This window comes from Armigeres subalbatus, chromosome 1 (assembly GCF_024139115.2).
Source record: "Armigeres subalbatus isolate Guangzhou_Male chromosome 1, GZ_Asu_2, whole genome shotgun sequence".
NCBI classification, from domain to species: Eukaryota; Metazoa; Arthropoda; class Insecta; order Diptera; family Culicidae; genus Armigeres; species Armigeres subalbatus.
The window spans coordinates 45,195,535-45,218,846 of NC_085139.1; the positions used below are offsets into that span (position 1 = coordinate 45,195,535).

The 23,312-nt window shown below is 39.4% G+C and overlaps 1 protein-coding gene and 1 long non-coding RNA gene across 2 annotated transcripts in view; one reads left to right on the forward strand and one right to left on the reverse strand.

Moving 5' to 3' along the window:
- Positions 1 to 23,312, forward strand: part of LOC134225098 (putative uncharacterized protein DDB_G0277255) — a 506,490-nt gene that overhangs the window by 445,375 nt on the left and 37,803 nt on the right. The window lies entirely within an intron of this gene.
- On the reverse strand, positions 7,791 to 8,568 carry LOC134225114 (uncharacterized). Its single transcript, XR_009983171.1, has 3 exons — positions 8,280 to 8,568; positions 8,049 to 8,164; positions 7,791 to 7,982 (listed from the first exon to the last, which is right to left on the reverse strand). It is a non-coding gene; the product is annotated as an uncharacterized LOC134225114 (long non-coding RNA).

Genomic DNA, 23,312 nt, shown 5'->3' on the forward strand with positions numbered 1-23,312 from the left:
TTTTACACGGTTGGTATTCTTTAATTTCCCGGTTAACCTAATTTTTCACAGCTTTTTAAATACCACCTGAATTTTCTTTGATTTTTTGTGATTTTTTTCATGGAATTAACTCATAGTTTCATCAACGCCAAAGGTCGTAATCAACTAAAACCCACCCGTGTAAAAAAAGAACCGGGTGTATGTTGATTCGGATCGAAACGAAACGAAACATAGATTTACTTTCGAGATTTCGAAACGATACGAAATCAAGGATAATTTAATTCTAAATTTTACGAAACGAAATTTTAATTTTTTCCCTCGGAATTTTTATTAAATTGGTTTAACGAAATTCTGATTTCACTTTTTCGAAATCAAATAACTATTTTGCGAAAAAAGAGTTATAATAACATTATAATAACAGAGTTTTAATAATTGTGATAATCGTTTTTGTACCATGAGCGATAAGACAATAGCCCAGCATTTGTGCCGCTTCAAAAGGAATTCATCGAGGAGCGTGTGCTCCCGAATCTGATCAATTTTATATTAGTTTAGTTTTATGTCAGTACGTATGTAAAAATATAGGAATTGTGAGACTTTTCATATACGGATTAAAAATTCGTTCAAAATATTAGGTTCACTTAAAAATTATGTGATTATGCTGAAGCATACTTCATATTGTCTTGTCAGCGTGTTTTTATAGCATTGAGCTAAGTCAAAATAAGAAAATGAACGCACAGATTTTATTTTTTATTTAGTGGGATACTCAATTATGTATCCACATCTGCCAGGCGTATAAAGAATTTATTACTAGACCAACGGGCGTAACAGCCAAAATTTATTCCTTCTCATACTTCGTCTACTCATTTTATTTATTTGTTTATTTACTCACTTGTCTTCGAACTAATCGTACAGACCGATATTGCTAGCTAATTATACTACTTTTAAACTCACACTTGGTCAAATTATAATCAAAATTTACTTCATTTAAACGTCGACAACAAATATCAAACGAGTTATTTTGTCCAAAAACGGTGCGGTGATCTGGAAGACGTAGGAATGGCGGGTTGATCTCGCAGGAACGTTGATGTTGACATTACTCAGCAGCGTCGGACAGTCAATGTTGTGGTACAGGATATCGAACACGAACAACCGTTGGAAAGGGTTCTCCTGCTAGCCGGAGATGACAAATGAATAACTCCTGAGCGTTTCGTTTCATAAATCCAAGCATTGCATACGTTTGTTGTAGTTATGTGCAAATTGAAGTTGAGCCTGGAATCTAGCTGGACGCCAAGGCTGACTCTTGTGATACTGGCGGCAGACATATTATAAACGAAGGCAGACGGACTTCTCGATCTATTGAACGACTGCATATATAGCATACATTTACTCACTAGAAGAATCCTGTGCACTTTTCTAAAATGCACAAAGATGTGTATTTCAGATTGTATTTTACAGACCCATAGTCGTATCGTATATACAATCAGCTCGACAAACTGAGCTATTGTCTGTGTGTGTGTGTATATGAGAACAGCTGTTATGGTCAGTACGAGCTGAAAGCAAGCATACGTTAAGAACTTTCAACAATTTTAATGATCTTTCAACTCGTTCTGGATTTTTTTTTGCAAATTCCATGCGAAGAACTAGAAATGCCCACAACTTTGCAATGTTCCTCACATATTGTGCAAATAGTCTGAGAAGAGCTTAGTTTGGTTAACTGTATATATCCTAGTTGCTAATAATGATTGGTCAAGAAACAGCAAATATGCACAGCTCACCAATTAAATAATTTTATTGGGATACAAACAAGTTATTGTATACTTGCTTCGGAGTTTCAAATTCATGACCAATAACAATGCCGGTCACGCCCTTACAGTCAATTTAGGATAAGGAGAGGAAAATTAGTTTAACATTAATTTAACATTAACAATATTGTTATGATAGACCGAGGAATGCTCTGCATCTCCGTGAGCGCTGCGGGAAAGGAATCATTGGGTAGTTTAGAAGGTAATTCATGATCCACCTTGATAAACCACTAAATATTTATTGTAAACGAAGTTATTTGAAAACAAGAAGACGAAGACTGTGTTTCAAATCAATCCAACGCAACGCAAAATCAATGTACTTTAATAAGCTTCTACATTCTTGACATTGAAATTTGCCAATTTGACTTCCGACAGTATGATGTAAGTGCTGATTGTAGAAGTCTAGCTGAAACTGAAACTCGATACTTCATGAGTGTTCTGTTGATGATGCTGTCTGCAAATTCTACGATGTAATTTACCGCATTCTTCAGGAGCATGTGCCGCGAAAGAAAATCCGTGGTGGAACAGCAATCTCCGCACCCTCAGGAACAGGTTACGCAAGGTGCGGAAGCGTTATTTCAAGCATCGAAGTGATGAAAACATGCTAGCGCTTCAAATGTTGGAACAAAAGTATTCGGATCTGCAAAATAATGCTTTTCGTGAGTATATCGTCAGTCTGGAACGTAATGCTAAAAATGATCCTGTGGGTTTCTGGACTTACGTGAAAAGGCGTCGAAAATCTAACGATGTGCCGCGAGAAATACGATTCCAAAATGCAATCGCCAGCTCTGCCGAAGAATCAGTCAACCCGTTGGCTGAATTTTTCAAAGGTGTTTATAACAATAATCAACCATCGGTGACAAATGGGGGGCTTGACAGAATAATGGAATATGATCTACATATGCCTCTCATTGAAGTGTCGGTGGAAGACGTGTTTAGGCGGTTTTCAGATTTGGATGCTACTAAGGGTCCTGGTCCGGATGGCATTCCACCGTTATTCATCAAGCAATGCGCTGAAGTACTTCCTTTGCCAGCATCTATAATCTCAGTCTCTACCGGAGTATTTTCAGAGTTATGGAAGGTAGTATCAATCACTCCAATTCATAAATCGGGCACCTTATACGACGCAGGAAACTATCGTGGAATTTCGATTCTAAAATGCTTTTCTAAAGTGCTTGAGTATTTTGCCCACGATACTTTGTATAGAGCCGTAAGTTCAGTTATTTCCGTGCACCAGCATGGGTTTGTGAAATGCAGGTCCACAACAACTAATCTGAAGTCTTCTGTGAGCAGTTTGAAGAGTAAAATGGACAAAATCAAGAGGTCGACAAGAGGCTTTTGCGTTACTCGGGATGACAAAGAGGATTGCTAAATCGTTTACCGACATTCACGCTCTCAAGTCGGCATATTGCACCATAGTCCGAAGGGTGCTAGAATACGCGGTGCAAGTTTGGGCACCGTATCACCGGACGCAGGAGGACCGCATCGAGCGAGTACAACGATCGTTCGTCCGGTATGCTTTAAGAAACTTGCCGTGGAATGATCGGGTTAGACTCACTCCGTATGAAAACCGGTGCAAGTTGATGGGACTCAGTACCCTCACATCGAGGCGTGTATTTCTACAGAGGGTTTTCTGTTTTGGTGAGGAATATGATTGACTGTGAAAACTTATTGAGACAAGTAAATTTTTACGCTTTACACCGTTCTCTATGACGCCGCGCACTGCTCTATATCCCCTCACGTCGTACCTTATATGGCCATCATAATCCATTGCTTAGTTGCTGCAGACATTTTAATGACGTGAGCGACTGTTTCGATTTTAATATTAGTACGACTACGTTTAAAAATAGGTTAAGGTTACTACTTTAAGTAACAGTCTGTGCAACAATTATATGTTGAAGACGGTGGACAAATAAATAAATAAACACGATCGATTCGGCACTAAGTAATGTTGTGCTCTTCGATGCAGACATTAGTTTAATCACTTCGCGTTCTCCCATACTAACTGGCGTGATCAGCATCAACACGATCGATTGCACTCTCGCCCAACCAAAGTCGATCGTGGTCGGGGACCACGGTACCAACCAGGGTCAGGACACATAACATAAGTGGATCTTCGAACGAAATCCACATCAAAAAGTTGACCCCCTTTCGGTGGGCCAAAACTGTTATAACGAGCGTCGGGAACATCGTTCTGTCATTCTCAAATGTAAACAAATACCATATGATCAGAAAATTAGAACACTTTGTTTCAAAGAGTACAAAGGTCAGGATAGACAACTCATGTGTGGAGAAATTCAGTTTTAGCATGCATATATTTTAAACATTATCGAGATATGGGAGATAATGTCCGATAACAAATCTCTTTTGCGCTTCTCACAACAATGGACAAGATATAAAATCAATATCAATATTTTCTTTATCTAAAACAGCTATTTTCAGGCGATTTTGTAACAATATTTTTTTTCTACCGATTACTAGTATCGAAAATGAAATGATCCTAAAACCGGTTCAATAAGTTTGTGTATGAATTGAAGAAAATTGCAGTTCTTTCAAAAAGTGTTAATTAAGATGTCGTTTAAAACTGTACTACATTAGAAACTAATCTGTAAATATGCAGTTTTCGGTTTTTCCAAAAGGATGGCGAGGAGTACACCAATGTTGGTTTTCAAGTTTCAAAAATGAGTTGCGAAATGAAATGAGAAAAAAAAACCAAACAGTTTTCAAAATAAAGTTTTATTATTGACTAGATGTCATTCTTGTTAATACTTTTATTCTGCAATGTTGCAATGTTGAATATATGTATATCCTCTAACCTAAATCATTAACCAAATATACGAAAGCAAACTCGCGGGACGGCGTCACGAGGTGTTTTAGTTTGGAATAATAATGAACTATATTAACGATGTTACTGACCATTTTGAGAATTGAAAAGCTGTTTCAACACTAATTTACTTAGTACGCTTTAACTAAGCATTAGGTTAATTTGAATAACTTGACAAATTGCTTGATAATATCCTGGTAATAATGTTTCCAAATTTGTACCGATAAGGGGAAATATTGATTACATTTATTGTTCAAACAGCAAAACACTGATATTGTGATCCAATATTGCAATACTTCATTCTAAAGCTTGGTGTTATTGTAGTGTGATAAATCGAAGTTTCATGTTCAAAATATTTCATAGTTAATTACAGAGTTTCAAAAGAATAATCTTATAATTATGTTTTTATCAATTTTATAATAATCATATAATTTTATAATGATTGTGACCAGTGTTGTAAAATGTCATTTGCATTCGGTTGTATAATTTTCCCAGAACTTTTTTCTGAAGGTAGCCATCATTCCTGAGGTATGACGAACTTATAGCGCTTGAATGTCCCTACAACTTTGTCTAACAAGACATTACTGTAAATTTGTAAACTGAGGCGTGGGAGGCAAAATGTCATTCAAATGACATTATGTCAAATGACACGTGACATTTTGGAGAGTTTTCACTATCCAGCCTCATATGTAATATTTAGAGCAATGTACCTTTGGACAAAAATATAGCCCTACTCAAGCGTTATGAGTACATCTAAAATTATGGAATAAATTTGGCTTATGAAGAAAGTTATGACCAAATTAGTCAAATGACATGCAGATGACATTTTACAAGCCTGATTGTGACTGACCTTCATGAGTCAATATTGAAAGGAATAGTTGATTCATGGAAATATCGAGATGTGGAATAGAAAATCCTTGGAAAGCTCTTTGAAGGGATCATCACAGTAACCCAGAAATTCGATTCTTTTATTTGACATTTTTCGCATAGTTATGCAGAAAGAAAGATTTTAGATTTTTATAACAGATAGTTTTTTACTATGTGCATCTTCTTCTTCTGTATCTAGTGGGCTTGGTAGTCATATTGTTACCGCTTCTGCCTCATACGCCATGTCGTTTCCATTTATATCCTATATCTCCATCTTGATATTCTAGCAGTAATTGCTAGAACTATAAATAAACGAAAAGATAGTTTCCTACATCAAAATAAAATTCCATCAATTGCTTTCTCCTGCCACCTTATTCAAAAATGCCAATAAATTCCGCATGAACTCGTGGCAAGTGCAATGTATATTCGGCTTGCAATGGTTGACTATTTAGAGTTGCATTCAAAAATGCCAATAAATTCCGCATGAACTCGTGGCAAGTGCAATGTATATTCGGCTTGCAATGGTTGACTATTTAGAGTTGCATTGCGGCTTACTTTTCTACTCCATAGTAGGCGAAAGTGAGCGTTGTGAACTGCCCATGTGAAATTTCCCTACGAATCTCATTATTTTCGCATGAGGATATATCATATAAGCCAGTCGGAAACGACAACGAATCTGCTGAAGGAATGAAGAAAATCCATCCAGCCGTTTTCGAGTTATGCGGATACGATTTAATTTTTATTATTCAGAGATATTATTTACATCAACATAAGCACTTTAAGGTCACTCCTGATGGAATCTAAGTTTCAAAGTGCTCGCGTTTTCGGGGCACACCACTCGATTCGGAAGCAACGCACAACTGTCTTTTTTATTTTTTCACGCATGCTGCGACGCAGCAAAACTAAATCAACAAAAATGACAGCTGTGCGTTGCTTCCGTATCGAGTGGTGCACCCCCGAAAACACGAGCACTTTGAAACTTGGATTCCGTCAGGAGTGACCTTAAACCATCAATATGGAAGAATTGGATTACAAAACTGTAAAACAATAAGAAAATTATTAAGCCGTCTTTGTGGAATGTCTTTACCTGTCATAAGACGAGTTTAGTACTACAGTAGACGTTCGATAACTTCAAGTCATTTATTGTGGTTCTCGAGATATTATAGAATTTTGCTCATTCACCTCTGCCTCGCTTAGTTGTGCGCCGCTAAGGTATCTTATCATATTGTGGTACTTACACAACTCAAGATTAGAATATTACATAACAAATTAAGCCCAATTGCACCACTAAACAATATACCAAACTCAACGGAGGCGGAAGAAAAGCAAAAAACTACTAAAACTCGAACAATTCCAATGAAAAATATCTTTCCGTAAAGGGACGACAATATGTTGCATACCTTAGAAGCGAATGTGAAAAAGCTCACCAAAAGCTCGCATCGGTTTGACATTGGTTTATTTACTTTTTGCATGGCGCACAACTCAGCGCATGGGACCCGGCGCGTAACCGGTGAGCCAGTCTGCTAATGGGTATTTTTTACGTAATGGGTATTTTTTACTCTTCTTTAATTTTAGAAAGGCATTCGAATTTTAGTAATTTATTAAAACAAAAGACACAATTGCGAGTAATATAAATAATGAAAGAATAGAAAATTGTTCTTTATTTTGTAATATCAAAACAAATAGTTGACAAGCAATTTTCTTTTATAGTAAAAACCAGGCCATAGACATCCCTATCTAACTCCCTTAGCCTAAAAATAGCCACCATGTCCCGGGCACAGTGCGCAGATAGACCGCTGTCAGTTCCATGAGATGTCAACAATCGACAACAACACCAATGATTGTAGCTTGATAATCAAAAATATCCCCAACAATAAAAGAGCAGGATTTATTTTTAAATTCTGCTCAAGCTTTTCACGGTGAAATAAAAGAAAAACTGTTGTTCTCCATGTAAGTAAAATCAAAATTGATCATGTAGATAAGTTTTGAATCAATTATATTCATTAGTCATATTTAATGAATATTCCCGATTAAAGTTACATATTGAAGAAAGCTGAATTTGGATGTTTTATTATGTTAAGCTTTTTTAGATTTGACGTACGTTGCTCGGCGTTGGTGTTGGTGTTGGCTACGCTAAACATGAGCTCTTAGCATAGGCCTGGTAAAAACTAAACCTGCTTTAAGTCTTAAGTCTTCCTTATCGGTTCGCATCGGGCTCAGCAGGTTACACAAGAGGGAACATCAACAGCGACTGTGTCTAAAACTAATTCCATATGATCGACGATGTTCCAAATTTGCGACAACCGTCTCTGACAACGTTCCTAGTATGCGTAATAGGGAAGACAGACGGTCCCCATCCGTTGAATCTCACAAAAGGGAGGATTTGCCGATTTCATATCGTCGATTGCCAGAGTCGACAGAGTGTCGCTCCTTTTTGATCCAGTACGTTCATCGGATGTTCCTCGAATCCTTTTGCCAACTTCTTTGTTGAAGATCCGGCTTGGAGCTCCCTATATATTGATTCGGAAAGAGAATATGCTATTATTGAACATTCGAGGAAAATATAACCAACTCACCTAAGCTTTTATTAGTAAATTCCGATCGAGCTCTCATTGCCATTTATCCGCCCCGCCACGGGGAACGAAATTCAGCGTGTTGATCACCTGCTGTGTCACACCTTTTACCACCGATTCTGTAACAAAAACAAAACATTAATTACCGAAATAGGTAGTTCGAAACTGCTGGAAGAACGAAAAAACAGATTGTCATTTCTGTAACAGTTTTGTTGAAGGATATCCTCATCGTACCGTATCAATCAGCTGCCAAACGTTTTCCCAGCTTCCGAAGGAACTCGTAGATTTCGAAGAAGTTTTGATGATGGTGTTGCAGGAATGATGGATTGATGTATTGGATCGTCCCCAACAAAGGCTGATTCGCGAAGTCAGTTGATGCGCGGTACCGGGAGCCTCGCCGGAAGCAACATTATTTTGCTTTGTTTTTTGACACCGAAAGCCGACGACGACAGGCGCAACAATCATTTGTTAAAAAGTTCAACTTGTTTTTCACTCATTAATGAGTAAAAACTCGGAGCTTATAAATGGGCATAAAATACGCATTATATGAAAAAATAAATTACCCATTATTTTGACAGGTTCATACCTCGCCAAAAAAGGGGTGATTTTTACTCTTTAAAGAGTATTGTCAGGTTTACAGTGTGTTATACTATATCTTTTGACGTTTCGATGTTCCATATAACACATTCAATCTGTTATAAGGGTACAACTTTTGCTACCCGAGTTACACATATGTTATGTGGTCGCATTCTAGATCGATTTCAGTTCAGAACTCATGAAGCTGTTGCATTTGAACAATTTTTCATCTTTCCTCGTCAAATTGATCAATTCTTTGTATATATAAACACAGCAGAGACGAAGATCGATCGTTCCATTCAACATTCGTCCATAATAATTGTTTTCCCGGCCAACTCCATTTTAAGACGTACGCGCCGCCAGCCAGCACTAGCGGATTTCAATTCAAAAACTCACATGACGAGAAAGAAACCGCGACGAAACACCGAATAACTATTTTCATTTCCACCAATCGTCTACCAAAACTAATGAGAAAGTTCACTACATCACCATTGTGCAAGTCCTTTCACGCATCATCACGGCGACCGTGCGTCTTCTTCATGTTAACGGAGAGAGTTCGTTGTGTGCTGTACCTGTCATGGAGAACCTAGCACTACAGAAAAGGATACTTATCTTCTGTAACTAGGCAGTAGAGTGGCCCAGCCTAGTATGGGGAGAAAAAAAGTCGTCGGATTCTATGGGGCACCCTCCAGGATTTTGCCTTTAGGTAAGAAAATCATTCTCTGGAAATTTCAGTCTGATCGGTTAATGCATAAGGTGGCGCAATTGATTTGAAGTTAATATGGGGGTTTCAGCCGAAATATATGGGAAAATACACCTCTGTTACTATTTCGTACAGGAAATAGGATGGAAGAGCCCGATTGAGCCCAGATTTGCAGGAAATGAAGTAAACATGCCCATGAACAATTCCACATAAAATTCTACTATTACTAAATAAACTTTAAATCAGTTTTTGGCTGATTTATTTGGAGTTGGGTTGAGCACTTTGAAATTCATTAATTGCCTTGAATACAAGCGCATGTGATCGAAGGAAGCTGCGATATGTGTTGTGGCGCGCGTGCAGTTCCTGTACGAAATAGTAACAGAGGTGTATTTCCCATATATTTGGGCTGAAACCCCCATATGAACTTCAAATCAATTGCGCCACCTTATGCATTAACCGATCACACTGAAATTTCCAGAGAATGATTTTCTAACCCAAAGGCAAAATACTGGGGGGTGCCCCGTAGAATCGGACAACTTTTTGTATCCTGAGCCAGTCTACTAGGCAGCCACTAAGACCGTCCGAATGACGTCACAGTTTGCCGAAAGTGAGATAAAAGCACATCACTGAATTCATACTCGAAAATTCTTGCTTTATTATCGCAATTTTTGCTTTTGAAAGTGCTAATTTATTTTTGTTTTGTGGGTGGAAAATTCTTAATAGTTTGTGGAAATTTTGCATTATTTATGGAAGTTTTATACTTATTTATTGGTCATACCCTGATTTCTTTATTAGCAATTTCCTATTTTTTAGGAGGAGTTTTTATTTTAGTCGTAATCGGCTGATCTACTAAGTAATAAACTGTCATATTGACATCAGCCAAGACGTATATGTCCACTGTTCTGGATTATCGACTCTAAGTTCGATGGAATGTGTATCGACAGTCAGCGAGTGTGATGTGAGAAAGTGATTGAACAGATAAGATTGCCCAACCATATTTTGGAGACGTTGTTGGTGAAGTACAACTCTGCTGACAAACTTGAAACAGAGGAACCGGCTTCGTTGGCTTCAGAAAAACTAATACACCCAAAAGGCTGATGGTTTTGTTGAATGAAGTTTCACCGAGTACGAAATTAAATTTTGTTCGGATAGTTGAATCTATAGATCTATAGACTCAAAATATATTTCAATCACAAATGGCCAAAAAATGCATAAAGATGCTTCCAGATCGGATCTTATATTGAATTTTTCTTTCAGAAAAATGGTTTTTTGTTAGGTAATGTTTGGGACCGAATACTTAAAAATATGTCAAATTTGGCTCAATCGGGCATGACTTCAGATCTCGCATGAAACGTCGTTATGTCATTAAGTATTGATTTTCAATAATTCGAACAAAGATCTGTTAGGCAAAGTTATAAGATCCTTCAAGCATTTTAGGTTCATTAAAAATCTAGGATTTTTAAAATTTTTGAACATAGTGAATGGCATGTAAACTTGCATGTAAACGAAATGATATTTCTCAACGCTGACTACGATTAGGAAAACGTCAAACAAAGCTGACAGATATCATTTTGTGAATTCAAGTTTATTTTTACTTACAACTCAGATTGGAGAATTGAAATAAGCGCAATGTAAAATTGAACTTGTAAGCGAGCTTGTAAGTTAATTTCAGTTGAAATGAATTTGTATGAGACTATGTTGTCGAAATGGGGCTTATTAATTCGAATATTTTATGTACCTATGTGTTGAGCTGTTTACAGTTGATTTCCCATAGGCCCACAAATCTATACAACACTTACTGTGACAGTTACGTTAAATGTGTAACGTTTGAATTATTCACGAAATCGAAAATAATATTTAATAGCTCTATCTGCGAAAGATGACAACATTCAAGATTATTGTAATTTATGTAATTAAACCTGTTTTTAATAATTCGCATTGGTTCTATTCGTTATGTATTCTACGCTCTGTAGTACAAATAACAGCAGCATCTGCATCCCAATTGTTTTAGGGGTGCGCATCTCACAAAAATGAATGAATCACGTTACCTTGCCATGACACTTTCGTTATTTTATCACCGTTTCAAGGTACGCAGCACTAAAGAATAAAGACCTGCTTTGTGCACGCTTCGTTCCATTTCTCATCGCGTGGAAAATTGCCCTCCAGTCGGTGAGTAATGCGTGATCCTCCCCCACCCGACACGGTGCGTCATTAATATTTATAACTGACAATCTTATTACCAGCGAGACCTTTTAATCGGTTTCTTCAACCAGAACTTCTTAAACATGTCGTTTTTATCCAACTTGAGGCTCCACACCCGCCCCTCTTTTGTAGGAACACCTCTCGTGACCTTACGCTGAAGGATAATGGCTTGATTCACTGCCACGGGTGGGGGAATAAAAAGGAGTGAAATGCAGCAGATGCTGCGTCCTGCTGAATTACACTTACCGGGGGTCTACCTCCCAGCAGGAAATGAACGCCTCAAATTGGATTGTGAATAAGCTGCAGCTATTAGCTGGTTGAAAGCACGTCGTCGCGTCGTAGAGCACAGTCACAGCTGGAAGCTTGTTGTTGAAAGCACCGTCAGCAGAAATAATCAACCAGTTTTATTTTAATTATCTTAGATTGTTTACTTAGTGATTGCTCTCAAAAGTAGACAATACGGTAAATTAACAAATTTGTTATGAAGTAAGGTTATTGTGGCTATATCATCATTCACCCAGTAAACTCACAATCATATTTGGAGTCATGTTTTTCACATGAACTGGATTCAACATTTATATAGATTGTAAGGAAAATCACGTACACCTCTTCAACTTTGTATACCTTAAGCATTATATGGAATATATGGAATGGTTGTTGCGGGATCTAAATCGACGACAAATCTACCCATATGAAGTTTACACTTGTACCACATAACATATGTGTAACTCGGGTTCAAAAAGATGTACCCAAGTACAGATTCAGAGGTGGTATACACGGACAGATAAATCAACCCAAACTTTGAGTTCAATATACGCACTATTGAGAATATCGCAGAAAAAAATTACCCAAATTTGGGTAGTTTTCCCTTTCTTTCCCATGATTGCTATCAAAACTAGAGCAAGATGCAAACACCTCACCGAGGTTGCTCAGCCCAATAACCCATATTTGAGTAAATTCAATATTCTCTATTTTGGGTTGATCAAGGTCCGCTTTGGATAAATTAAACTCAGCTTTGGGTAAATTATTTACATGGGATTAGAGGCAAACTACCTAGTGCCAGAAAAGTCATTTTACTCAAATTTGGGTTATTGGCCCAAACCACGGTTTTGAGTGCAAACAACCCACTTTTGGGTAGTTTTGGTTTTCAGTGTAGAGAACATCGTAATGTCAAAGGCATTATACCAGTTCACTTTCGAAACACGGAAAAAAATATAGTAAACACAATCAAACCTTACACGGTGAGATGACTTTACCCATTATAGGGTACTGTATTTATGTTGATATTATTCCTACCGTGAAAAGTCACCCTTTTTCTCTCAAAAATATTTCTCGCCAAAGAGATTCTTACGTTCGAATGTGTAAGTGCCGAAAAAGGAAAATAACCTCTTTCCGTTGGGGTTTGGCAGAAAAAACGTATCCGTTGTGCGCGATAATGACACTGTTGGATGATATTTCGAAGTTTAATCCACATAAAAAGAACTAAATGATAAGAAATAGTTACAGATGAAGTTTTTCCATATTATCAGCATAAAGGATTAGCCGAAAAGTTTGAAAAATCATTGAATAGAATGAATCCGGGTTTGGGTCATTTTGGTCAAGCTCAATTTCTTTCTGGATAACACAATTTCGGAATTGCTATAAAGTAAGGAGTCACGAATGTAAAGAAATTATTATTTATGTAAAGTGAAAATATTAGAAGCGTTTCCCCTAAGGCCGTTACAAATATTTAATTAACATTATGTCCCATTGGTCTCCGGAAGTTCAAAACTCCTCGGACTTGTTAAAGAATGTTTTGAAAATTCTCAAAATTATCCGAATTTTATTTTGTTGCTCCCTCGAATTATTATTTTGGGCAGAAAAAAAGCCGAGGTGGGGGACAGGATAGTTTTTAAATATTTGTATCGGCCTAATTTAAAAAAAATGGGGGTTGTATACAAGACACGACCGCTCGACGTAAACTACGTAAAATCAAATACTGTCTAGCAGCTGGGCCACCCCATTCATACACCCCAGTTCAACAATTGATAATGGCCTAGAAGTAGGCAATTACCAAGGTTTAGAACGCGCTGCATAGGATATGCATGATGCATGAAAGAACTAAAATTTTCAATATTTTATCGTAAAAACAGCGTCAAAAACCGCCGTTGCCATAAAAACATAAACTCGGTGTTAAGAAAATTATTTTGAGCTGGAATGTCGGTGACTTCTTATGAAACCGATATGAGTAAATTTGATAACTTTTCACGTCAATATTACTCATCTTGGAACGGCGATTGAGTGTAAAGATAAATATTAATTACTAAATAATAGGCGGATTGCATGAGTTGAGTGTCAAAAAATAGATAAAAACGCATTATAAGTCAAGGTCAGATTGTATTTCTATCAACATGAACTAACTTAATCGGCCCTTGATCTGAATGAAACTCAAAAGCGTTCAACGACAACATTTATGTTGCCTAAAAGAGGCCTAATTTGGTATCATTAATCATTTTTGATACCTTAAATATACCATATATTTTATTTCATAATTCATTGAGAAAATAAAACGAAACACGGTTACGTACCGCATACAAAGTAAAATAACGGACTTTTTTTCGTGCGACCGAATCGCCGAATAATATGCAATTAAAAGCTCCCCCAGACCTAAGCGATTTCTTCATACCAACTGCGACAGAATCGCTGTCGCCAAGCGATAGAATCCCATCGCGTGTGTTTGGGGGAACCTTAATGTTATTTAAATTTTGGGTTAATTTATTAGACCGTGCAGGGCTTAACTTTTATACTATTTTTTAGTGCCGTGTCGCTTTTCTCAGTGTACAGAACGATGTTCCCCATACCAGTTATACAACTTTGGCGAGAATCAAAAGGGGGCCAACTTTTTGCTACGGTTTCTCTTCAAAGTTGTACTTATGTTATGTGCTTGTACCGTTTCTTTTACTTCTTTCATATTTGCCTTGTAATGATTCAAACAATATGGTGAACATGAAGGCTTATCCAGTTTTCCGTGAGCGATAATGGCCGCCAGCTTGCCTGGGGTTAGTCTTTGATTTGACGTTTTTGGAGGTCAACTTTCTGACCAATGTGGTAAATAGGTAGGTGCTTATGCAGTGGATTCGCGTCTTCTCATTTACCACATTGATCAAAATGCTCGGAACGATGGGTGCAGTTGACCGGATTTCCTAACTTATGTACCTAGATTTAACTTGTCTGGAAAATCCTTTTCTTTCTTTTCCAATAGCTCTACCTACACTTCAAATTTTCAACATAGTTATTGAATGAACGCTTCTATATGCATGCGAATTGCATGAATGTGTCGTGTGGCAAGTACAATGGATATACCTACTACGCCCAGGGAGCCAAAAATGTGTCCCACCTGAATTATTTTTTTTATTCTTTATTAGAGAGACTTTCAGCCGACTCGAGGCTGAATCGAAAACTCTGCCCGAAAACATCCTAAGCCTGACCGAGAATCGAACGCCTTTGCTCCAAAGAGTGACTGGAGAGAAATTCTTCGTTCAAAAATATGACATTTATTCGCTATAATTATTTTATGCTGATTAGTATTCTCAAACTGCCGTGCCCACACGCTGCGAGTTGAAGGAAACTCCAAATGCCTTTTTGCGGTAGCTGAAGGTGAGGAAATGTGTAGTCGGCAAAACGCAAGCATTGACGGTGATCGGTTTGGAAGAGATCTTAAATCAGTGAATTGGGTTATCGAAATACATAACTTGCGCCTTATGAATTTTCGACTAACTATTCTACTAACAGTGCTTCATATAGCAAAATGAAATTTCCATAACAAAACTAGTAATACGATTTCGAAAATAATCATTAGGGAAATCAGGGCAGAAGCAAAAAATAAATAAAAACAAAATTTACCCAAAAAATTTAAAATTTCAAAAAACCTTAGACAATTTTCTAGAACATTGAAACTAAAAGTTTTAGTCTCCCTAAATAAATCAAAACTTTCCATTGAAGGAAATACAAAATTTCCATAAATAAATAAGCAATTCAATACTATCCACAACATTTTTTTTCTACAATACATCAATAAAAAGCAGAAAAGGGAAATTTACACAAAAAATAGAAACCTTTAATGTTTTCCATGAATAATAAACGGCTCATCTTTGAAAAAATAGTCAGTTTTATTGCCCAATTCAATTTTGGTATTTATTATTATTAATGCATAGTTTTAGAAGATTTTTTTTCTATGGCAAATTTTGATTTCTTTACGGAAAATTTCTTTTTTTTTTAATTGCAAGTTTACGTTTGCTTATATCTTTTTGGTTGTTGGAGAATTCGCCGCCAGTGTTTGACCTCACGCCGCCGCCGATAGTTGGCAGTTTTAATATGTCATGTCGCTGATGTATATTCTCTGTGAGAACTCTGCGTTTAGCCATCGCTCAGACCGGGCGGTGGCACCTGAGTATCAATACTGCCACGCTTGCCAGCAACCCACACAAGCACACCCGGGAGCTATTGGTCATGGTTCTCGATAGCGCCCTGGACCTGGACGTGGACCCTGTAGCTACCCTCTTAGAGACAGCCTGACAATTCCAACGTTGAAAGCTTTTTTTTTTAAATTCTTCATTGGGGTGGTTTTTAAATATTAATTTTAAGTTCATCACCACAACATTGATAGTCATCTCGTGCGCAATTTAATGGTTTTTTATTTTTTTTTTGTCAGCCTACCCGAGCAAAGGCAGATAACTGAAATGATATCAAACTGATAACACGATTAGTTATCCTTATTATCATTTTGATATTTAGTTATCAATCATGTGATTAACTGATAACTGAATAATAACAAATTTTATTGTCAATACAAATTTTCTTCTAAATTTCGCGTCGTTCAGAAATGGGGCTAAGCATTCTACCCTTGCCAACATACTACTTCTGTTAAATGTAGCCGGCCTATGCTATGAATATTGTGACAAGAACTGTTTCCAAACACTGAACTGAAATTTTCGTCTAAGCAGAGAGTGATTTTCCCCGTTACCCTCGATATCTATTGATTTGTTTATTTCTCTGTCAACAAAGGGATTTACACAAGAGTTGAAATTTTCTTATTTGTTTTATGCTATGCTTATTAACTTTACTTTCATTTCAGGTGTCGTTGAATGTATCTGAGAACCAATTAAGCGTTGAAGTTTATTAAGTACTTAAAATGGCCTTGCAGCTCCCGGAACATATGATCCAAGGGCATGTGCTCATTCAGGAACGGTGAATAATCTTGACTAACCGCCAAGCTAACCGCAACATAATTGAACCGTTTGTTTGAGAAACTGCATATGTAACATTTTTGGCCAAAATGAGATTTTTATGTATTCTGAATCCTCTTTCAAAAATACGTATTCTGGCAAAAAATACGAAAAAAATTTTTTTGTTCAGGAGTGTATGAATTTTTTTTCGTTTGTTTGAGAAACTACATAAGTCCCCGCACTTTGAAGAGCAATTATGGAGTACTGTTTACACTTTTTGCACTGGAAGTGCCTCAGGGTGTTGAGTTTTGCCAAAAACTATTGATCTTTATCGAAGAAATCGAAAGGTTCGGTGCCAATTTGTCCAAAAACGTTTTTTGTTGTTTTCTCGAAATTGTGTAAAATGGACTTATGCAGTTCAATTCATCTTGGGATCCACAGTGCTTATATATATGGAGAAGCGGAAATTTTAACTGGAAATGTCGGATAATCAAGAAATTGCAACGATCTGGTCTGTTGTGGAGAAAACAATCATGCTCGCACTTTAGTCGATCTAGCAATAGGCTCAACTATTGACAGTTTAAACCTAGGTTTGGACGCAAAAGACAAATCAGAGCTAGATCATCTGCAGCCAAACCTTCAATAGTCGATGTTGAAAGGACGGGGAATATTGAGATGTGAAATAGAAAATCCTTTGGAAGGTGTTTTGTCACAGTAACCCAAAAATATGTTTTAACTAGTCGACCCGTCAAACCTGGCAGACATTGTAGGTTAAAATGCACGTTGTGGACTCGGTACCCATACGAATCCTAATTTTAGTTTTCCACAATTTACTCAACCTTACTCGTGATTTTCGCATGAGCAAATATCATATAAACCCGCCGGAAACGATAAAAACATATCTGCAGAAGGAATTAAGTCATAGAACATTGACTGAACTGATAGATTTGACTTTATATAAATAAAAACTACTTGAGGTTGATTTGACTAGCGAGAGGATTCCTTTGAGTTATGACCCCGGGCCCTCACATAACCGTATGTACCAAAATCAACCTTTTTCGTACATTTAGGAGCTCCCGAAAACTGTCGACCCCGACCCTGGATTCGCCGAATGGCAAAATTTTTCACGGATTAATTCTTGCTGGGATCAGCAGTGCTGCTGTTTATATATGCATATGAAAACATGAAACGTTTCACTGCGAATTACAAGGTTGTGGTTTAGTTAGAATAAAACTAGAACCGAAATCGATCTACAGCATGGCGCTGCTAGTAACCTAATGATTGACAATTAGAGAGAAAAACTAACCTAAGCCTATTATTTGGCCTATTATGTATAAACCTATTATACTGGAAAAAATCAATAAAAGTACGATAAACCGTATTTATTCTAATTGATTGCTGGTTCGCTATTTTGAATTAAATTCGGTTATCATTTTTATTATGTTGACTGGTAATTCAACCAAAATGATAACAATTCTAGTTATCAATATAACTGGATAATAAAGTTTGTTATTAATAAGTTATTCTGCTCTCAATTCTGTACAGCTGACTGTTATTTCCATAAAATGGTCATATGGCATCATGATTTGATTATAAATAGTTTTCAGTAAAAGCAAGATTGTAGAAAGTGTATTGCTCTTCTCTTCTGCTCCTCAAGAAAGCATAATTGGGTGAGTGCCTAGAGACGACGCCGTGCAATCACTCGATTCGAGTTCGAATCCCAGTGAATGGCAACATTTTTTTTCAATGCGTAACGAAGTCGGCAAAGAAGATTCAACTATTTTGGTCGATAAAACAGTGATGGCTGATAACTAAATAATAACTAAATTAGTTGTATTTATTACATGTATAACAAAATGTGTTATCAATTTGGTATCAGTGATAACTTAATTTGTTTTCATGTAGTTATTTCACGAATAAAATTCTGGTATCATTTTTGTTATGTTGGCTGTTAAGTCAGCCAAAATGATAACAAGTTCAGTTATCAATATGTACGATAACCGGATAACAGAATTTGTTATCAATTAGTTATTTATTTGTGCTCGGGTAAGTTCTATGTTCAGCATCCACTCCTTCACTAGGCTGACAGCGTGTGCTCAGTTCAACCTCTTCGATGAACTTCTCGGAAATCGTCAGCGAAGCAAACTATCTTAACTCCTTGCGGTTACTTAAGCTTCAGTATGCCTTCCCACATAACATTGTACGGCCATGGGCTCAGGAGGGATACTTGCGGGACACCTACCGTAATGGGACACCTACCGTAATCTTCTGGCTTGTGGAAATAATTTTCTAACATCTTTATCAGGCCTTCCGGGACTCCCAGCCAGAAAATACAAATTCGCCCAGCTAGCGCAATTGTGTTGGATAGCTACTTGCACATTGCCGAGCACCGTTCAACCATAAGCCTCGAAACAAAATTGGTCCATTTAAAAGGCCTATCATCCCCTTCTCTCTTCGCCGGTTTATCTGGGAAGGAATCGTGTGATTGTTTCTACAAAGGGCACTGAGGGGCAATGCCCCAGTATTTTTTTCAACCGCAAACGTGTACTATCACTTCTGACATTTTTCCTGGCCACACCAAGACTCACCTCACTCGCAGAAGGTGTCTCATCAAAGCTCGCCGAAGGAATATCACACAAAGCACATTCCCAGTCAACACAAGATCGTAAAAATGTCACATAAGATGCTAAAGTGGAGGTCATATATATACTTCCCCATACAATATGTACGTATATCGCTTCCACTTTAACATCTTATGTTGCATCATATACGATTTTGAGTTCACTGGAATTACCAGTTATGGCTGCTGTCAGTTTTCGCAAAACTAGTGTGATGGGTTCGAATAAGGCCAAGGTTTGTTTGGCTGAACCAACCATTAGGACGAAACCCATCTGATCCTTCCAAGGCTTCTGGATGGGGATGACTTTCGCTGACTGACCAGTACGATAGGAAGTATGTAGATTAGCCGGAGACACTGATTAAAGATCAGCGAGAGGTGTTAAAAGAACGGAGCACGCATGTGTTTGAGCTGGGGCCTTCATGTTTGATTCGATGATTTTATATAGGCCGTCAATTCGCCAGCTGAGATCTCCAACTCTCTCAGTCGTTGGGAATCAAATGGATGTTGTTTGCATGCTCGTTGACGGCTGCTTCGTGTGGACTGACGATGTTCGGCCCAAGGTTGTGTGAGCTGCCGAAGCGACGACCTATTTCAGCGACCTTCTCTGCAGGAGTTATCAAGCGATCCTTAGAGCCATTATTGTCTAGTGGGATCAAAGGTGGAATGAGCCGAGGCTTGGATTTTAGTATTTTGGTCATTTTTCAGAACGGCTTAGCATAATCTGGGAGAGTTCGGATCTTATTCGAGAAGTCGTTATTTTTGAGGTCCACCATTCTGGCCTTGATAATTTTTGTGATTCGATTGCAGCGTGCCTTAAGCTCAGGCAGTCCAGTACGCTGAAACTTCCTGCGAGTGACATTCCGCCAGCGAATCAAATCTTTGGTGAGTGTATCGATGTTTAAGGAGTTGCTTACCTGCCGAGCCGTCGAGACATGCTGCTCTCTGGCCACCGAGATTGCCTCTTCGATGGCGCACAGCTGGCGGTCGATACTTTCCGGCGTCTCTGGACGCACCTCGTAATCGACGGAGTTGTCGACGCACTGCTGGAACCGCTGCCAGTTCACTCGGTGGTAGTTCCGCCGTAACTGCTGGTGCCGATTGACCGAGGAGCTCAGTTCCGCCACCACCGGATAGTGATCCAAACTGAGCTCCTGGAAGACAACCGGCTGCGAGACGTGGTCACTCAGGTTTGTTATGTAGAGGTCTAGGGTTGCGTGGACACCGGACCAACTCAGCCGAGTGGGGGAATCCGGGCTCAAGATCGTGTAGTGGCCTTCCTCCACGTCGTTGCTCCAGATGGTGCCGTTTCGATTGCCCCAGGCTTGATGTTTGGCATTCAAGTCGCCGGCAATGATATACTGGCCTTGCCTCCGCGTCAGCTTGACGATGTCCCTCCGAAGGGCAGCCGATGATCCATCGCCGGCTTTGGCTTGCGTTAGACAGTACGCCGCGATGAGCGCGATTGTGAGGACCGAAGTGGTGATTTCGCCACCGATGGCCTAGATGACACTGAGCTGGAAGCTTGGAAGCAGACGACAGTTGATGTTGTAGCGAAGAGCGATGGCCACACCACCTGCTCTGGTCGGCCAGTCGAGTCACACGATGCGGAAGTCCGGGATGTTGACGTTCACCTCCGGTTTTAGGTGCGTTTCGGTGATGAACGCCACGTCTATTTCCTCCTCCTCAAGGAAATCCTTCAGCTCAATTATTTTGCTCTTTAGTGAGCAAGCGTTCCAGTTGACCAGGCCCACCCTAGCAGCCATTTTCAATGATGAACATGCCAAGTGTGGAGACCTGGTCGAAGCGGGTTTTGCACCCGCGCAGTCGAGTGGCGAGCTGCGCGAAGATCGGCATCAGTTGCTCCAAAGTGTAGAGCGGGGCAGATTCTTCCGGTGGGACGGCTTCGTTCTCCGACTGCCGACGGAACCCAGGAGGAGGGAGCGGGGGCCATTCGCTGGTGGATGGTGCCGACGATGTTGGAGCTTGGATCTATGCAGCTGCCGCTGCCAGTCGCTTGTGTGGCTGTAGCGGTGGGAGTATTGGCATCACACGACGGGGAGCCGGGATGGCTGGAAAGTTCACCTCGTTGATAACAGGAACACGGTTCTTCTTCGGAATGGTCCTGGTGGAAGCCTTCTTCCGGATTTCCAGGAACTCGGCTCGCTTTGGGCAACCATTTGTAGTGGCCCGATGTTTGTCGCCACAGTTGGCGCACTTGAGATCGGCCACCTCCATTTTGTCGCACTCGTCAGTCGGATGGGGTTCGCCACATTTGTTGCAGCGCGGCTTCATGCGGCAGTTGGTGCACTGCGTGACATCGCGGTGCACTGGCCGATATCGCTCCCAGTCAACGACGGTGTAATTTATAACGCCAACCAGCTTCAGGTCCTTCCAGGTAGTGGAGCCGTGCTCCAGATGGATCAGGTAAAGCTGGTCGCGATATCCCCTCGCCTTGTCGTGACGAGCGATCTTGTGAACGGCTACTGGCTTCATTCCGCAACTTTCAAGCTCTGCTTGGAGCTCTTCTTCCTTCATGTCGTGAAGTCCTCGCAGCAAAGCCTGAGCGGCTTCGTGCCGGGGTGGTCATGAGTGTAGTACTCATACTTGTGGACCTCGAGGAACTCCACGACGGATTGATGGTGGTCCCTGTTTGCCGGCATCACTTTCACGCCCTCGCCGCAGAGCCGAAAAGTACATTTCAGCCCCTTAGCGATCAGCAGGCGAATTTTTGGGCGTAAATCCGGCGGATCGCCCTTGACAAACACGGGCGGGCACTTCTCCTTCCGCTCCGGTTGCACCTGCGATTGCTGCTTCTTCCTTTTTTTCGACGGATTGCCGGCGTCATCAAGCGGCAACGGCGAGAACACGTTGCTCTGCAAAAGCTGCTTGGAGCTGGAGGGGTTACCCGCGCCTCCAAGAGCAGTGCGCTTAGGCACTTTTCCAGCGACCGAAAAATAACGCCAACGCGGCGAAGCGGAAACGTAAACAGCGAACGAACGAGAAAAAACACTTGGAAAAAATGCGCGAGCAAAAAACACGTCCGTCTCGAACTGGAATGAGAGAAGAGCGCGACAATATTATTGTTCAATTATTGATTAATTTGCGTGATGAGCCAACGTTGCATCCAGGCCTAACATTACATCCCGTTACCCTACTAAGATTCTCTCTGTTTACATAACATGGTGGATATTTGACTAAACAAGAGGTGGAGTCAATGTTGATCAAACTGCTTGACCGTGAGAACGCTGCGTCATAGAATGCCTTTCTGCTCAAACTGATTCCCTTATTCAGTACTAGCTTTACCGCTTTGAACACCATGTTCTGTTTTCGCATCCACTGTTGGATAAAATTGGCATTAGAAGTTGTGATAAAATTATTATAGCAAAATGCCATTATCATCAAATCCTTGAAATCTGCATTTGACATATGTTCTAATTATATGCACTCATTTATTGAGTAACTCGAATCAACGTGTATTGTGTTAATTTGAGCTCCATGGTAACGCAAAAATTTTTTTGGTTTTCTCGAGTTCGTGTCAGAACGGAAGTCAGTTTGCTGAGTATTGTTGCGGCGAACGGTCGAGCTTAGAAACCTCGTCCGGTCACGACAATGACATCCTTCATCAAGCAGGTTGCACGAAGGTCTGCTATTCGCTCGCTTCACTGATAGAGCGGTGTCACGTCATCAAGTCATCCTTGACAGGGTTTCCATCAGATCCTCCCTATTTTTCGTCATTATGTAAACAGTGAACTCTCGCTTAACTTTTCAAAAGGACCTAAGTAACATTTTTTTCATGATTTAATTTTAATACTGCAATCAATAGCTTTCATGTTGTTCTGTTGATTGCGCTATTCAAATTAATTCATGAAAAAAATGTTACTTAGGTCCTTTTGAAAAGTTAAGCGAGAACTGATAGCTTTAGTTATTTTGGCGGGGTGTTGCAGCTACAGTAAAAATCGACC